Source organism: Gopherus evgoodei, chromosome 14, assembly GCF_007399415.2.
Source record: "Gopherus evgoodei ecotype Sinaloan lineage chromosome 14, rGopEvg1_v1.p, whole genome shotgun sequence".
NCBI classification, from domain to species: Eukaryota; Metazoa; Chordata; order Testudines; family Testudinidae; genus Gopherus; species Gopherus evgoodei.
In genome coordinates this window covers 61,264-77,613 of record NC_044335.1, presented here as the reverse complement: position 1 = coordinate 77,613, position 16,350 = coordinate 61,264, and positions in this window count along the sequence as shown.

The window sequence follows — 16,350 nt, the reverse complement described above, 5'->3', positions numbered from 1 at the left end:
ACCCAGGCTGGAACAAATGATGATGAGTTCAGTCTAGTCTCAGCCTGGGTGATTCTGCTGGGATTGTAGTGCTCAAGACTACCCAGGCCCCATCTTTTTAATAGCTACATGGTCCCAGCTAGGCTTTGAATTTGCACCCCAGTAATATGAATAGGGTCCCCATGTGGACCCCCACTAACAGTAAATCAAGTTGGTGACACTTGGTTATTTGGTTAACTCTTCACACATTTGGGAACTAAACATACTTCTCTTCAAGAGAAGGATGGAGTCTGGAAGTGGTCTTCTGTCCCTGGAGCTGGAGTGTCTGTGCCTGTTAGGTCAGACTGCATTGTGGTTGCATGTGGTACAGTCCTTAACTTGGTTATCTTTGAGAAGGAGATGAAGCTTCTCCTTCCAGAGCTGGGTAATGGCCATGCCACTGTACTGCAGAAGCAAGGACCTCAGCAGCAGATGCACAGCCTTCTTACCAATGGTCCTGTTAGACATTTCCACAGAGAGGTGAACATCCTGTCCCAGCAGCAGGGAACTTTTGCATTGGATACGGGAGGGCCCTTCTGCTCTCTCCTGCTCTCAGCAATCTGAAGCCATTCTCACAGGAGTGGGAGCAAAAAAGAGCCTTGCAGCTCAGGACAGCTCTGTTCCCATCCTCCTTGCAGTACCCACTCCAGGGGCAGAGGGAGTGAAGAGCCCCTGGAGCTGTCCCCCTTTCACCCCGCAGTCTGGAAGTGAGGGACCCTGCTTACTGGAGTGATCAGATGTTCCAATGTTATAGGGACAGTCCTGATTTTTGGATCTTTTTCTTACAGGGCTGCCCAGAGGATTCAGGGGGTGTGAGGTCTTTGGCAACAGGGACTGGCTGCCACCAAATTGACACTGACGACCCAGCACTTCGGTGGCGGGTCCCGGGGTGGAAGGACCCCCTGCTGCAGGTCTTTGGGGCACTTTGGCAGCGAGTCCTGGAGCGGAAGGACTCCCCCGCTGCCGAATTGCTGCCAAAGACCTGGCACTTTGGTGGCGGCCCCCGGGGTGGAAGGACCTCCCGCCGCAGGTCTTCGGGGCACTTCGGAGGCGGATCCTGGAGTGGAAGGACCCTCCACCACTGAATTGCCACCAAAGACCCGGAGTGGAAGATGCTCTGGGGGCCCGGGCCCCGCCAGAGTTTTCTGGGGCCCTTGGAGCAAGTGAAGGACCCTGCTCCAGGGGCCCCGAAAAACTCTCGTGGGGGGCCCCTGCGGGGCCCAGGGCAAATTGCCCCACTTGTCCCCCCCCCCGGGGCTGCCCTGTTTTCTTATATAGGCTCCTATTACCCTCCATACCCATCCTGATTTTTCACACTTGCTGTCTGATCACCCTACTGCTTACCCCCACCAAGAGGGTGGGGAAGGGGTGAAGATCCCCAAGAGAAGCAATAAGTGAGGCTGCGGGCTCATGAGGACTGAGGGGGTTGCAAGGTAGAACTGATTGGGGGGGGGGGGCAGGATTAGTTGCTGGTCAGGGAACAGGCAGCTGTGAGGTGAGAGCTCCTGCATCAGGTGTCCAAAATCCCCATACTCAACACATCTGGGGGAATGAGCAACATGCAAGAATGTGCATGCATGTACATGTGTGTCCAGGTACGCCCCGGGGGGGGGGGGGGGAGTGTTAAAGAAATAAGACAGACCAAAAAAACCTAATATAATCTTTTGAAAAAAATCTTGTGTTTTTTGGGTCTGACTCATGATTTCTCATCTCTTGAGGTTGGTACTAGTGGGTTCTCTGGCCAGGAGAGCATCAGGGTTGCACAGAGAAAGAGGGTGGGCGAGAGGGAGGAGCCGTCTCAATCAGTTGATTGGAGTTGGGAGATATTTATCAGGCTGGTGTTCTTTTCCCCTTGCCTTTTTTGTTGAGGGGTGGACAGGAGGGAGCGGCCCAGTCGTTCTTCTGGGAGCATCTAAATCCTGACAGTCTTTGGTGACCGTGAGCAGCTTCTGTGCTCCTGGATGTGGCTCTATGGATCCCCTTGGCCAGGAAGTCTGTGCATACCCCTGGGGGTACATCACGTCATCTAGCTATTTGACTGTTTTTATAACAGCCTACATGACAAGCACTAGGGACATCAATACAAACTAAAATATCAGACAGTGACTTGTTTATATGGTTCTATGTACTATACACTGAAATGTAAGTACACTTGATTTATTTCATGATTCTGTGGTAAAAATGAGAACGTAAGCCATTGTTCAGTAATGGTGTGCTGTGACACTTGTACTTTAAGTCTGATTTTGTAAGCAAGTAGGTTTTAAGTGAGGTAAAAGTTGGGGTGTTGTCATAACATTTCTTCCCAGATCTGGACTTTAGCATCCAAAATATGGGTGTTAGCATGAAAACTTCCAAGCTTAGTTACCAGCTTGGACCTGGTAATTGCTGCCACCAGCCAGGAATTATGCAGTGCCTAGCTCACTGTGGTCTCCCCAAAACCTTCCCTGGGGAACCCCAAGACTCAGATTCCTTGAGTCTCACAACAAAGGGGAATAAACCATTTCCCTTCCCCCTCCTCCCCTCCAGGTGTTCCCTCCTTAGGTTCCTGGAGAGAGATACAGAAGCAAGCTCCGTGAATCTAAACAAAGGGATTCCACCCTCCCTGCTTCAAGTCCTTGAAACACAAGCACCGAGAGATCTAACCTCTCTCCCCCCTCACCCAGAGGTATGCAAAGTCAGGCTTAGTAAATCTAACACAAAGATTTTTCCCCCTGCCTTCATTTCTTAGCCTTAACCAGTGAAAAACCCTCAAACAGGTCTTAAAAAGAAAGCTTTATATGAAAAGAATGAAAAAAGGACATAAAAGGATCTCTGTGAAAAGGTGACAATATACAGGGTCAGTTGCTTAAAAGAAAATGAATAAACAGCCTTATCCAAAAAGAATACAATTTAACACATTCCAGCAACTACACACATGTAAATACAAAAAAACAATATAAACCTATTGTCTTACTATCCTTGTACTTACAACTTGGAAACAGACAATTAGAAAACCTGGAGATAGAAAAATCACTCTCAGAGCCAAGAGGGCACAGACACAAAACAAAGAACCCACACCCAAAACTTCCCTCCACTCAGATTTGAAAAAGTCTTGTTTCCTGATTGGTCCTCTGGTCAGGTGTTTCAGGTTACTCTTTGTTAACCCTTTTATAGGTGAAAGAGACATTAACCCTTAGCTATCTGTTTATGACAGGTGTGCAGGGCAAATCAGACTCTTGATAGGAGCACAGTAGTCTGGAAGGGTTGAGAGCTGCTGCTTCAGGCTCAGGGCGGTTTGGGCCACTCTTCACTCCAACAAGAGGATAAGAGAAGTGGAAGGATGAGGAGGACTGCAGGGGCTAAGGTAATGGAGAGGGGCAGGTGTTGGGGAGAGGACTCTTTCTAGGTCCATGTTAAACTACAGGGAGACAGCAAAAGTGAGGAGTGGAGAGGACGGAAATAAACCCCACAAAGCCCAGGGAAGAGAACAGAGAAGGGGGAGAGGAGCTAGAACATGGGTGGGTGGGTGGGCATACAAACCCAAAGCAGCCTGTATAGATCGGAGTCAGAGTGTGGGAGGATGTGGAGGGAGGGTATCCTGGCTTTTGTTAATAAGTGGTCACCTTATTCCAGCTGTGTTCCTCCCCTGCCCTGCAAGCCTGGGATAAGGAGAGCATCATCCGTGGGAGCCCATCCACATCTGGAGAGAGGGAGTGTGCAGAGAGAGAATGAGTAAGAGGAGTGTGAGTGGGAGGAGAGACTCAGTGAGGGTAGCGAGGAGATGAGAATGAGGAATAGGGAAAGTGCAGAGAGAGAACGTGAGAGTAGTTGATTTAATTTAGGGGAAAGGGGAAGTGAACAGGATGAGGAGGCTGTTCTTGAAGGACCTGAGCTAAGTCCCCACAACTCGATTAATTAAATCTCCACATTTTCTTGGTTACCCCAGCACATTTAAAGGCTGGAGTGGGGGAAGGCAACAAGTGAGACTGAAGGGACTTTTGGTGCTGTGATGTTGCCGTCAAATGATGGTTTAAGTTTTAAATAAGAAGACTGGCACTTTCCACTTGAGGACCCCACAGCAGAGCTTTACAGCTCTTAGCATTGTAGGACAGTGGTAGTTGGGAAAGTCAGTGGCTGGTTCAACCTGACAACATTTCTCCTGTAAATTACTAGTGCCACAAAGAGTAAGTCAATTCCTGGGGCAGGAAGGTGATCCTGGATCCAGGGTTGTTCAGTGTGCCCCTTTTTGTCCTTGAACCTCCCATTTGCTCCAGGTTCTCCATAACCATGGAGTGTGAATAAGAACATACCCAAGCTTCAAGAGCACTCAAATGTTACATCAAGATTTAGTTACCCACAAGACTGTGCAGTGCCAGGCTTGCCATGCAGGAGCTCGTGCTGCCCAGCACCAGTAGCCAGGACCTGGAGGAAGCAGGCTCTGATAGGGAGTCCATGTTATAACCAAGCTGGCACTTGAGAGGGGTAGGATTGCAGTATTTTATTATTAATTCAAAAAAATGGACTGTAGCAGCCAGTTCTGCTGTCCCAGCTCATCTGCCCTCAAACAGCCACTGGGGTCCAGGGCCAGGCACCCACAGAAGCTTAGCAGCTGCTGCACCAATGTACCACCCAGCAGGAGCCTTGCATAGACGTGGACTCAAACTTGACACTTTCTTTGTGCTCCAGTAGCTACAGTGGTGAAAGATCGTTTTCCTGATTGTTACTTCCTGCTGTTGCATTACACTGTGGGGGGAGTTGGTGCGTTGTCTTTGTGAATTTCATTTCAGGCTACACAACTGTGATCATGGAGTTGTTAAAAGCCACTGCTGGGTGCCACCATGAGAGTCTTGTACCCTTTGAGATCCCTGAACTTGTTGCTCTTAAAGTTTACTTGGAGCTGCCTTTGGCCACTCTTGAAGGGGATGATTTGGAAAGTGATGCTGGTCCTTTCTTGGGGTCTGAGGGCTCCCATGCTAAATATGGGAAATAATGGTGACTTCATGTAAAATATCTGCTCTTCCCAGCCCTGCCTTCCACTCCCCTCACTGGCTGTTATTCTTGCCTCCTATTCTGCTCTTTCCCCAGTTCTCCTGGAAACCAGTGTTCCCACCAGATTTGACCCTCTCGGCACTGATAACTCAGCAGCTTTATTTCCTCTCCTCCCTGGGGACTGAATTCCCAATAACAGCTATGCACACGTGATTGGGGAATAGACCCCAGAGCTCCTATTACCCATCTCTCTGAGCAGCCAAGCAGAAAAAAGTACCTGATTACTTACTCAGTGCTGAGCTGTTCTTCGAGCAGTCTGCTGCCTTCCACAGTAAGGACACATTCTGCCACTGGCTCATAAAGGTGATTGGCAATTACCACTTGGAGTGCAAATGGCTGTGTCTTCACAACTGGGGTCAAGACCTGAAGAGAGAGGCCAGAATGCACTTCATATGGTTGTAAAAGAGAAGGGCAGGTGCTTAGGGGATTATTGCCTTAAATGTGGTTTGGTGTCATGGTCCTTCATCCAGACCAGGAACAACATAGAGAGTGCAGCGCAAGCTTCTCCCATGCCACCCTCTGCCTGCGTGACCATCCCATGGCTGGAGGGGCTCTCCTGACAGGGAAGAGAAGGCAGTTCAGTATCTATTTCCCTTTCTGCCCTGGCATCCCTGCTGAGACCACCAACTGGAATCAAATGCCGTGTGGACACCTGTCCCACTAGAAACTGGACTGAGCACAGCAGCTCATTTGATACAGGCCTCTGAAGTCATTGGAGGGGAATGAATGTTGACCTGGCCAATATGCAGTAAGAATTGAGAAGTCATTTCCAAGCCACATATTCCATCTAGCACAGGGGTTCCCAAACTTGGTTTGTGGCTTGTTCAGGGTAAGCCCCTGGCAGGCTGTGAAACGCTTTGTTTACCTAAGTGTCTGCAGGTTCGGCCGCTCACAGCTCCTAGTGGCCGCGGTTTGCCGATGGTTTGCTGTGGCCACTGGGAGCTGTGAGTGGCCATACCTGCAGACGCTTAGGTAAAGCGTCTCGTGGCCCACAAGGGGCTTACGCTGAACAAGCCACGAACTAAATTTGGGAACCCCCATATAGGGCCACGTAACCATCTTATAAGGGGTGTAAGTGGTGGGAGGGGCCAGGCTGAGCAATGCTACAGTGATGGGGTATATCTGTCCCCTGATAGTCACTGTGAGCAACTGCAGAAATTTCCCTTCTCTCTCAGGATCTGGCTTTTCCTGCTGCAAATGAGTGGCTCGTACAAAGTGAGGTCAGTTTCACACTCTCCAGCAGCAATTGATGTCTGTCTATGTTAGGGTTTGTCTCACAGAGACCTAGTGTGCAGCAAGCCAGGGTGATGCTGTATGGATCCTGCAGCTGCACGCTGAAACCCAGGTCTCTGACATCCCAGGTCAGTACTCTAACTGCTGGGCTAGTTGGCATAAAGGGGTGGGGGCAGGAACGACCAGCACTTCTGTTACTTTTTTTTCAGTTGGGTTGGTTTTTGCAGGAAGAGCTGACCTGGCTTAGGTGACTAACTCCAGGAGAGGGTGCCTAGCTGTGAATCCTGAGTGGAGACAGCTGTCTAACTCCCTTTGAGGGGCAGGGCAGCTAACTCAAGGCTGTAGATTCTATGAGGCAGAAATCAGTGGCAGAGCAGGGAATTGAAGCTGAGTCTTTAAGTCTCGGGCTAGTGTCCTAATTCCTAGACCATTCTTCCTCTTTCTTTCTGAGGTACTTTTCTGGGTGCATCTAAACATGTACCAGATCTTCATCCCCACCATGTGCTCTGTGTAGATCTCTGCCCTGATGTGACCCAGCTTGGGGTGGGAACAGATGCTGTGCTCCAGTGCCAGCCTGCCCTCACTATTGCAGTATTTCCTAGCTGGGACTAACGCAGAAGAGTCAGAAATGCAGCTTCTTTTAATATTCATGACTGCTTCAGCCCTGTTCTTATAACCTAAGCAGCTGTCTCCACCTTATCATTCTGTATTGTACCCAGAGCCACTAAAAACTTCTTCCCATGCAGCACAGGGCTGGGGCCAGCTTCACGGGAGCATGAGGTAAAGCTTATCTAACCCCTTCTGTGTCTCAGCTGGTGGAGGGTATGAAAATCCTGTCCAAAGAAACCAAGATACCGTTAATGTCCACTGAAAGTGTATGTCTACACCACAAGAAAAAAAATCCCAGAAGCAGGGGGTCTCAAGGTACGTCTACATAGCAAAGAAAAACCTGCAGCTGGTCCATACCTGCTGGCTTGGGGTATCAGCGCTCGGGCTAGAGGGCTGTTTCATTGCTGTGTAGGGTTCCTGGCTTGGGGTATCAGCGCTCGGGCTAGAGGGCTGTTTCATTGCTGTGTAGGGTTCCTGGCTTGGGCTGGAGCCTGAGCTCGGGGACCCTCCCACTCCACAGGGCCCTAGAGCCTGGTTCTAGCCTGAGCCCAGAAGTCTACAGAGCAATGGAACAGCCCTGCAGCCCTAACCTGAGTCAGCTAGCACGGGCCAACTGTGGGTGTGCAGTTGCTGTGTAGACATACCCTCAGAGGCCAGGTGTGCAGACTTGGGCTTACAGGGCTTATACTATGGCACTAAAAATAACTGTGTAAGCATTCTGGTTCATGTTCTGAAACCCACCTCTCTCCCTGGGTTTCAGAGTCCTAGCCGGAATGTCACATGGCTCTTTTTAGTACCATGGCGTGAGCCCAAATCTGCAGAGCTGGGCTCTGAGACTTACAGCTACCGGGTTTTTTTTATTCTGTGGACATACCCCATACCATTTCACCAATGGAAAAATAATGAAGTTACAAATGAAAATAATACATTAAAAATTCTCTGCATGCTGTGCTATTTGTTATTCACGTGCTGGCCACTGAAGGTCCCCGTTTACTAAAGCCACATGAGCCAACAGGGCTAGTGGCTTTTCAGTGGGTATGTCTACACCACAGTTAAACACCTGTAGCCATGCTGTTTAATTGCAGTGTAGGTGTTCAGGCTCAGGCTGGAACCTGAGCTCTGGGACCCCGTGTTGGGGCAGAGTCCCAGTGGTCAGGCTCCAGCCTGAACCTGACAGGCTACACTGCAATTAAATAGCATGTTAGCCCAAACCTGAGTCAGCTGGCACAGGCCAGCCCAAGAGGTTTATTTGCAGTGTAGACATAACCAGTGTTGTCCTGTCTCTAGAGCACTGATGGCTGGCTGTGCTGAGCCTGCAGTACCATTCATCTAGCTGAAGTCAGCAGTTGCTTACCCGTTTCTGTACAGTGGGCTCAACCAGGTGGGCTTGTGATTGGATCAGCAACACTAACAGCAGATGGATAGGAATAGTCAGATGAGGTATTTCAGACTCTTTAGAGTCAGAGAGAGATGTCATCCATGGGTGGGTGACAGGAACTTCCCCAACTCTAACCCCAGTTACCCACAGGCTGCCAACTGTCTGCCAGAATATCAGGGTTGGAATGGACCTCAAGAGGCCATCTAGTCCAAGTGCAGCAGCTGCCTGCAGTTCAGCTGTGTCCCTCCCCCTACTGCCATGTGCTGCTCCTGTCCTCTGCCTTGGAGCTGCTCCCCGAGACTCCTGCTTGCTGTGCCAGGGGGGAGAGAAGAAAGAGGGGGGCTAATGTCAGGGTGTCCCCCTCCCCACTGCTCCTGCACCCCGCTTACCCCATCTTCCATAGAGCAGTGGGGACACCCACACCAGGGCTGCGGTCTCAGCAAGCTGATCTAATTAACAAGGCAGCGTTCTTAAGGGAAATGCACATATCTCCCTCCATTCCTGTGGCGTTGCAGAGTGAGAGAGTTAACCCTTAAGGGCTCAGCCAATTGCTAGTTCATCATTTAGCAGTAAAGGAAATATTCCACCCTCTGATTCCTCCACCTCAACCAAGCTTCACAATCATCATCACAGTGTACCAGTATTAAATTGTTTGTTTAAAACTTATATATATATATATATATATATATATATATATATATATATATATAAAATATAGTCTTTTGTCTGATGAAAAAAATTTCCCTGGAACCTAACCCTCTCATTTACATTAATTCTTATGGGGAAATTGGATTCGCTTAACATCGTTTCACTTAAAGTCACATTTTTCAGGAACATAGCTACAACGTTAAGTGGGGAGTTACTATAGTATCCACAGTAGTTGACACATGAACTCTGCCTGAACACTCCTGGGTTGTTGGTCCCTCCTACAGTACCTCATTGACTACACCTTCACTGTCTTTTGTGACACTCTTTATTCCTCCCTTCTCTGACAGTCCTCCGGGATCTCTTTGGTCCCCTCTTCCCTATCTCTCTAGTTGTTCCCTAGGTGACTTCTCTCTAACTTTCATGGTTTAGCTAACACCTCTACATTGATGATTCCAAAATATTCCTCTTCATACTCATTCTCTCCCTTCTGGTCTTATGAATTTCTGCAGGTCCCTCAGATGACTCTCATGGATAGCTCATGCACTATTTTATCAAACTCAGACTCAACATGGCCATAGCTGACCTTCTGATGTTTTCTTCCGAAAGCTTCCTGCCCATTTTTTGTCAATAACTGCACACCCTATCTCATCTAGGGTTGTAGCCTGAGCCACCTCTGATTCCCTTTTCCTTTGCCCTTATACCTACAGCAAAGTTCTTGCCAAATCCTATACCAGCAGCTTCTAAGGGAACATTTATCCTTTGTTCCCACTGCTAAAACCCTGACATGGGACTTTGTGACCTTTCTGTGATGGCTGTAACCTCCTCTCCTAGCATCTCTGCTTCTCTCCTTGTCCCTCTCCAGGTTGGTTGGTTTGTTCTCAGTGTTGCACTGAAAGTAATCTTCCTTGCCCACCACTCTATCATTTCCCACTTTTTAGTCTTCTCACAGGATTACTCCAACTTCTGCATCAATCTGGTCTTCTCATTCTTCTGTTCACTGCTGTACAGTGCTGTGACCCTACCTGCTTCTCAGTGTCTTTCCCTCTTACATTTCGTCTTGTGGTCTGCCCAGTCTCTTCTTCGCTCACTCTTTGTCCTCCTCCTCTTTGTGCCCCTGTGCCTACTTATATTGGTCTCTTTGCTTGGAACAGCCTCCTTCTTTCAAATCACTCTTTTATGGTAACCTGTGCACTATATTGCTCCTCTGTATAAAGAAGGCCTTCAAGTGTTTAGTCATCTTAATTATTTTCCCTGCTTGTTTTTTACATTAGAAATTCAGATCTTGTCTATCCAGTGTGTCACAGAAGATTCGGGACCATGACCTCACAAGGAACTGAAACTTGAATAATTTAAGGGAAAGAGATTTGATTTCTTTGTTCAACCTATTTAAAATGTGTTGTCACTTCTGTTAAATCTTGAGGGACATGCCCACATGCATGAGAAATTCTCTATCCAACCTCTTCAATTTAGAGCTGAAGAGTCCTCCAGCAAAGACAAGAGAAGTAAGACTTGATAGTTCTAAAATATAAAGCAAGCAGAAAATGTAGATTAACCCTTCCCCCACTTGATCCATCAGCAAAATGCAATAAAAAATACCCCCACAAACTTTTCGCAACAGTGTTACCAGAGGCCTCTTTCAGTAATACTTTGATATTTTAACATTTCTGTTGTGTCTGGCTATGTTGGGACTGAAGTGAATAGGAGCTGCATCTGTCTTAGAGCTACAGAGGAGATTCCTATGCTGAGGAGTTTAGAACCTATGTGTTTTAAAGTGTCATGTCCACCTGTGGCATTATATCAGTAACATAGCTTTTCCTTGGCTTGTGTCTCTTGTCTCACATCCAGTTACAGGAATGTGTTACATCTGTCAGCAGCACAAAGTAGTGCTGTACCCTTCAGACAAACAATTTTTAGAAGCTTGTACTGTACTCATTCAGCTTTTAGATGGATAACAGATACTTTCAATTAATTAGACAAAGCCGTGGTGCTATATAAAAGTTAGCAATAAAGACATGTTTGCTAAACTTGTGGTGATCTTGTTTCTCACACCCATTTATAAGCCATTGAGTACATTTATTTCATCCCTATCATTGCTCGTTACCAAAATATGTGCCCAGAGAATTTAGTCACCCTTCAGCACTGTTACAGACAGCATTTCATATTGCAGCTGGCTGGTGTGGGAGGTGGACATCTTCACTAGCGGGGTAGTTCTGGGGTTTATTCTTTCTGTAGAATATTTCAACACTTAGCAGTTACAGAGTTTCTGAAACACTGTTCACACAAGACCATAACAGAGACAAGATAGTACTTTCCTTCTATCATAGTATAATTCCCAAATCTGAACCTTAGCGTCCAAACTATGGGTACTAGCATGAATTCCCCTAAGCTTAATTACCAGCTTAGATTCTGTAGCACTACCACCAATCAGGAATTCCAGGGCCTGATACCCTCTGGTCCCCCCAAACCCTTCCCTGGGGACCCCCAAGACCCAGATTCCTTGAGTCTCAAAACAAAGGGGAATAAACCATTTCCCTTCCCCCTCCTTTCTTTCTCCCAGCTCTTTCCCGCCCTGGGTACACTAGGAGACCACAGTGATTCAATTCCTTGAATCACCACACCGAAAGGAATGTTACTTTCCCCCTCCCTTCTTCCCTGGAGAGAGATACAGAGATAAACGCAGAGAGCAGGTTTTTCTTCCCTCCTCCCTTTCCTTTCCCCCACCAATTCCCTGGTAAGTGCAAACTTCCTTCCCTGGAGTCTTACAATAGATAACCAAAAAAATCAATTAGATTCTATTTAAAAAAAAAAGAAAACTTTAATAAAGAAGAAAAAACAAAATTTGTCTCTGTAATTAAGAGGGTAAATATACAGAGTTTTTAGCTTATAGACAATAGAAAAAAGCTTTCTCCAGCAGAAACACAATTTAAGCTACTTCCAGCAAGTACACATCTGCAAATAAAGAAAAACAAGTTAAAAGACTATAACTGCCTTTGTACTTACTTACTATTCTGAATAGATAAGAGACTGTAGCAGGGAGATTGGCAGAAACCTGGTTGCACCTCTAGTCCCATCCAGGACCCAGAGAGAGCAACGCACAAACCCCAAACCCACAAACAAAGGCTTCCCTCCACTCAGATTTGAAAGTATCTTGTTTCCTGATTGGTCCTCTGGTCAGGTGTTTGGGTCTCTGTTTGTTAACCCTTTACAGGTAAAAGAGACATTAACCCTTAACTATCTGTTTATGATACCTTCCTACCTAGATGTTTGTACTGTGCTTGTGAGCATGGTAGCTGGGTGCTTGAGTCAGGGGACACAAGTGTGTGGGGCCCTAAAAGGGTCACATGCCCCTCCCCAATCACCTGGGGTGGGCAAGGGCCCAGCAGTACACAGGAGCCAGAGCTTGAGTGTGGAATGTGATGAGTTCTGTGCTGCTAAGGACTTCTGATGTCTGCCCTTGGTGCAGGGAGTTTGTTTATAAACAGAGGCAGGGTGATTAAGATAACAAAAGGCTTGTCATTAAATTAAGGATCATTAAATTATCCAGAAAGCCTTCCCAGGCACTTCAGTTAAACCACAGGAAACAAAGGATAGGACTAAATAGCCCATTTTCAGAATGGAGAGAGGTGTTCCCAGTGTGAAAGTAGAATGAATTATATTGTAAAAAATAAGAATGGATTAAAGAAATGCTGTATGTTCCTTTAAGCAGAAATAATAAATGTTGAAATATAGTTGTCAGGAAGAAAAACATTAAGGTACGAAACAGTGGGTCCACTTAAGCTAATGGTGGGACATTAACAGGAGATCAGTAATAGTTAGTAAGGAGATAAAATATGCATGTCTAGCCCAGGTAAATTTATCAGATTCTTCTTCCTTCTGTTATCTTGTTAAGTTCATGCCCTTTTATCTGTATAAATAAGATAGTTTGTGTCTTGCATGGTGCTCACATTATCTGGGTGTATTAGCAGAGCCCTTTGCTAATAAACAGAGTGATCTGATAAATTGTGAGTCCTGAATCTGACTTTGACACCAGGGATCTGTACTGATCTGGGATCAATGCTGCTCAACATATTCATAAATGATATGCAAAAAGGGGTAAAGAGTGAGGTGGCAAAGTTTGCAGATGATACAAAATTGCTCAAGATAGTTAAGTCAAAAACAGACTGCAAAGAGTTACAGAAGGTTTGCACAAAATTGGGTGATTTGGCAGATGAAATTCAATGTTAAATGCAAAGTAGTGCACATGGCAAAATATAATCCCAACAATACATACAAAATGATGGTGCCTAAATTAGCTGTTACCCATCAAAAAAGAGATCTTGGACTCATTTTCAGTAGTCTGGAAGCACTATGTTTCCAGAGTACTGCAAATGTATAAGAATCCTTCTCATTGTGCCTGTATCATCCTGAACTCATTCTCCAGCTTCAGAAGACTTAAAAATTATCTCCAGTCATCAATGGGACAGACACAACTGAATAATGAAGCTGTCCTTAACATGCAGGTCGGGGGGGGGGGAACACGTGCCCTCTTTGTGTCCCTCCAACATGGTGCCTGTAAACTACTGCACTTCCTATCTCTCTTCCACATATGGCCTTTGCAGAGCAACATTCTATAGATCGGAGTGGCCAAACTTACTGACCCTCTGAGCCGCATATGACAATTTTCAGAAGTTCAAGAGCGGGGACGCGCCTATTGGGGCTCAGAGCTTCAGACCCATGGGAGGCATCTGCAGGAATGAGAGGCTTCAGCCATGCTCCTGCTGAAGCCACAAGTCCTTACAGATATGCCTGGGGCTGAAGCCCAAAGATCCCCCTTCCCACTGGGCAGAAGCCAGAGGCGATGCATTGGAGGGAGAATGGAGGGGGGTGTCACACACACACATACACACAATTTTTGCCAGGGTTTTCTGGCCCCACTTGGTCACATGGTGCTGCCAGACCCTCTTTCTGCATGGTAGCTGTGGGAGCTGGCAAGCTGGGAGCTGCAGCCATGGGGAGAGGCAGCAGCAAACAGGAGAAGCAGGGAGAGCTGCTACTTTTGCTGCTACCTCTCCCCATAGAGCTGAAGCAGCAGCCCCTCCCTGCAGCTCCTAGCTGTTTGCCACTGCTCTGGGAGCTGCAGGGAGGGGATACCGAGGGTAAGAAAGGGGGCATGCCTGGTGGGACATGACTCAATCTGTTGGGTGGGGCTCAAACCGTTAAATTGTGCTCCCTCATTCTCAGCAGGCAGCAGTCATCTCTGGCAGAAGTCCCTACCCCTATCATCCTGCTGCAGGGGAGAAGCCACAAGCTCTCTTCCCCCGAGTCTGGTAGGCAATCACCTTTAAAACCATATTTGGGACACTGCAATATGATAGGTTTGATGGTTTCGGGGGAAGGGATAGCTCAGTGGTTTGAGCATTGGCCTGCTAAACCCAGAGTTCAATCCTTGAGGGGGCCATTTAGGGATCTGGAGCAAAAATCTGTCTGGGGATTGGTCCTGTTTAGAGCAGGGGTTGGACAAGATGATCTCCTGAGGTCCCTTCCAACCCTGATATTCTATGATCTGGAAAGAAAGAAGGAAAGAAAAAAAATGTGTCAATGTTTGGATGTTCTCATTGCAGTCTCACAAAAGTGTCTGATTTTCCACTTGACTGCATGTCCTATAAAGTGTGGCCAGCAGAAAGATTAATTCACCTGCATAAGCTGGGGAACTGCAGTCTCCTCTGAACAGGGGAAACCAGTTCAATCTGGCTCTCACAAAACTCAGCCCACACAACTCCCCATCAAAGATATTACTATATATTACGATAGTTACATCAGCAGATTTATTGCAATTGGCTGATCCAAGCCCCAGAAGATGGAATGCTGTTACCTAGTAATTATTCAAAGCTGGTTTTAAATTAAGACTTTGATGAGTGTTGCAAACACCATGCTTAACCCTGATGTGCTGACTAGATATTGTAAATTGGCATTGAACATTTTGAAAATTCATCATAATTCTGCTCCATTTGAAGCAGAGAATCTAAATCAACGACCACCCAATAAAATTTTATTCTTTTGGGACTGTGACTGACTATGGCAAGAGAACTGGGATAGAGAGTTTACCTCCTCGATACATGTAATGATTAGTGACATCCAACTGGGAATTGCTGCCCACAGCCTTGGTGCTGATAGATTTTCAGACCTCCTGGGGTCAGAGTATATTCTTTCCTTTTTTGTTGTCATGGTAAATCCAAGTAACTTAATAAGCATTCACCTCTGCTAACACAAAGGAGCTGTTGTATTCCAGGTCCATGTCACCTTCTTTGCTGGCTCTGACAGAGGCAAGAGTGCACCAAAGTAGATTACAAGAGAAATTAAGTGACTGCCTAGGGCACCAGGAACCTAGTGAGATGGATCTGATTTAGGAGAAGCAATGTTGGGTGTTACCTTTGCTTCTCTTCTGAGGAGTTGCATCCAGCACCTGTCATTCACTGTAAGATGAGCACAGGTCTTTTCTGATGACGCAGCTTCTATTCCAGACACAGAAATTCGTGTAGGGAAGGGAGAAGAGGGAGCCTGACTAATCATATTTATGTTGTGCTGGAAGATTGTTTCTTATGTACATGGTGCAATACTCTGTGTGATCTTTGCAGAGTGACTGATCCCTTCTCTATGGAGCTTGGAGCCCAAAGGCACAAATGGGTGTGATACTCTATAGTTCTCAGAGTGGCTCCTAGCCAAAATGTTTCATGAAACAGGTTCATATAGGAGGGTCCCCTCTGTGGGAAATACGTGTGAGTGTACAGGAAGGCAGTTGATTCTCCTGAACCACATTTATGCCTGTGCATGCATTCCTCTGATACTGGCAGCAGGAGAGACCACAACATAGAAACTCCAGAGATTGAATTTACAATAATTACCTGTAACTTTGTGCCAATGCGAAATGGGAGGCTCCTCCACCAACTTTTCTGAGCCATATTGTGAAAGCCATTGTGGGCCTAGGTAAGGGTATTACTAGTCCACCTGGGGCAACTTTAAAATCCCCTCACTGTGCTGTCAGCCCAGTCATTTGTGATCTCCCCTTTCCTTTCCTCTGTTGTGATGCACCATGTTTCAAAAGTGCTTTAGATGCTTGTGTTTTGTATTGTAGCATGGAGCAGAACAAAGGGAAATGGAGAAGAGGGAAGTGAAAGAAGGAAAACTGTGGAGAGGGAGGAAGGGACATTCCTTTTTTTCCCCTCTGCCCCTCTTTTGTGTTCTGGTCTCTAACAAGCTAATGATAGACTTATATACAAAGTGATGTTAAAAGAATTTAGTTGGGGTTGGTCCTGCTTTGAGCAGGAGGTTGGATTAGATAACCTCCTGGGGTCTCTTCCAATCCTAATCATCTATGATTCTATGAATGTTGTTTAGCCAGTGCTTTCTTTACTGGACGCCATCCAAAACCTGCACTGAATAAAGAATTATTAGTTTTA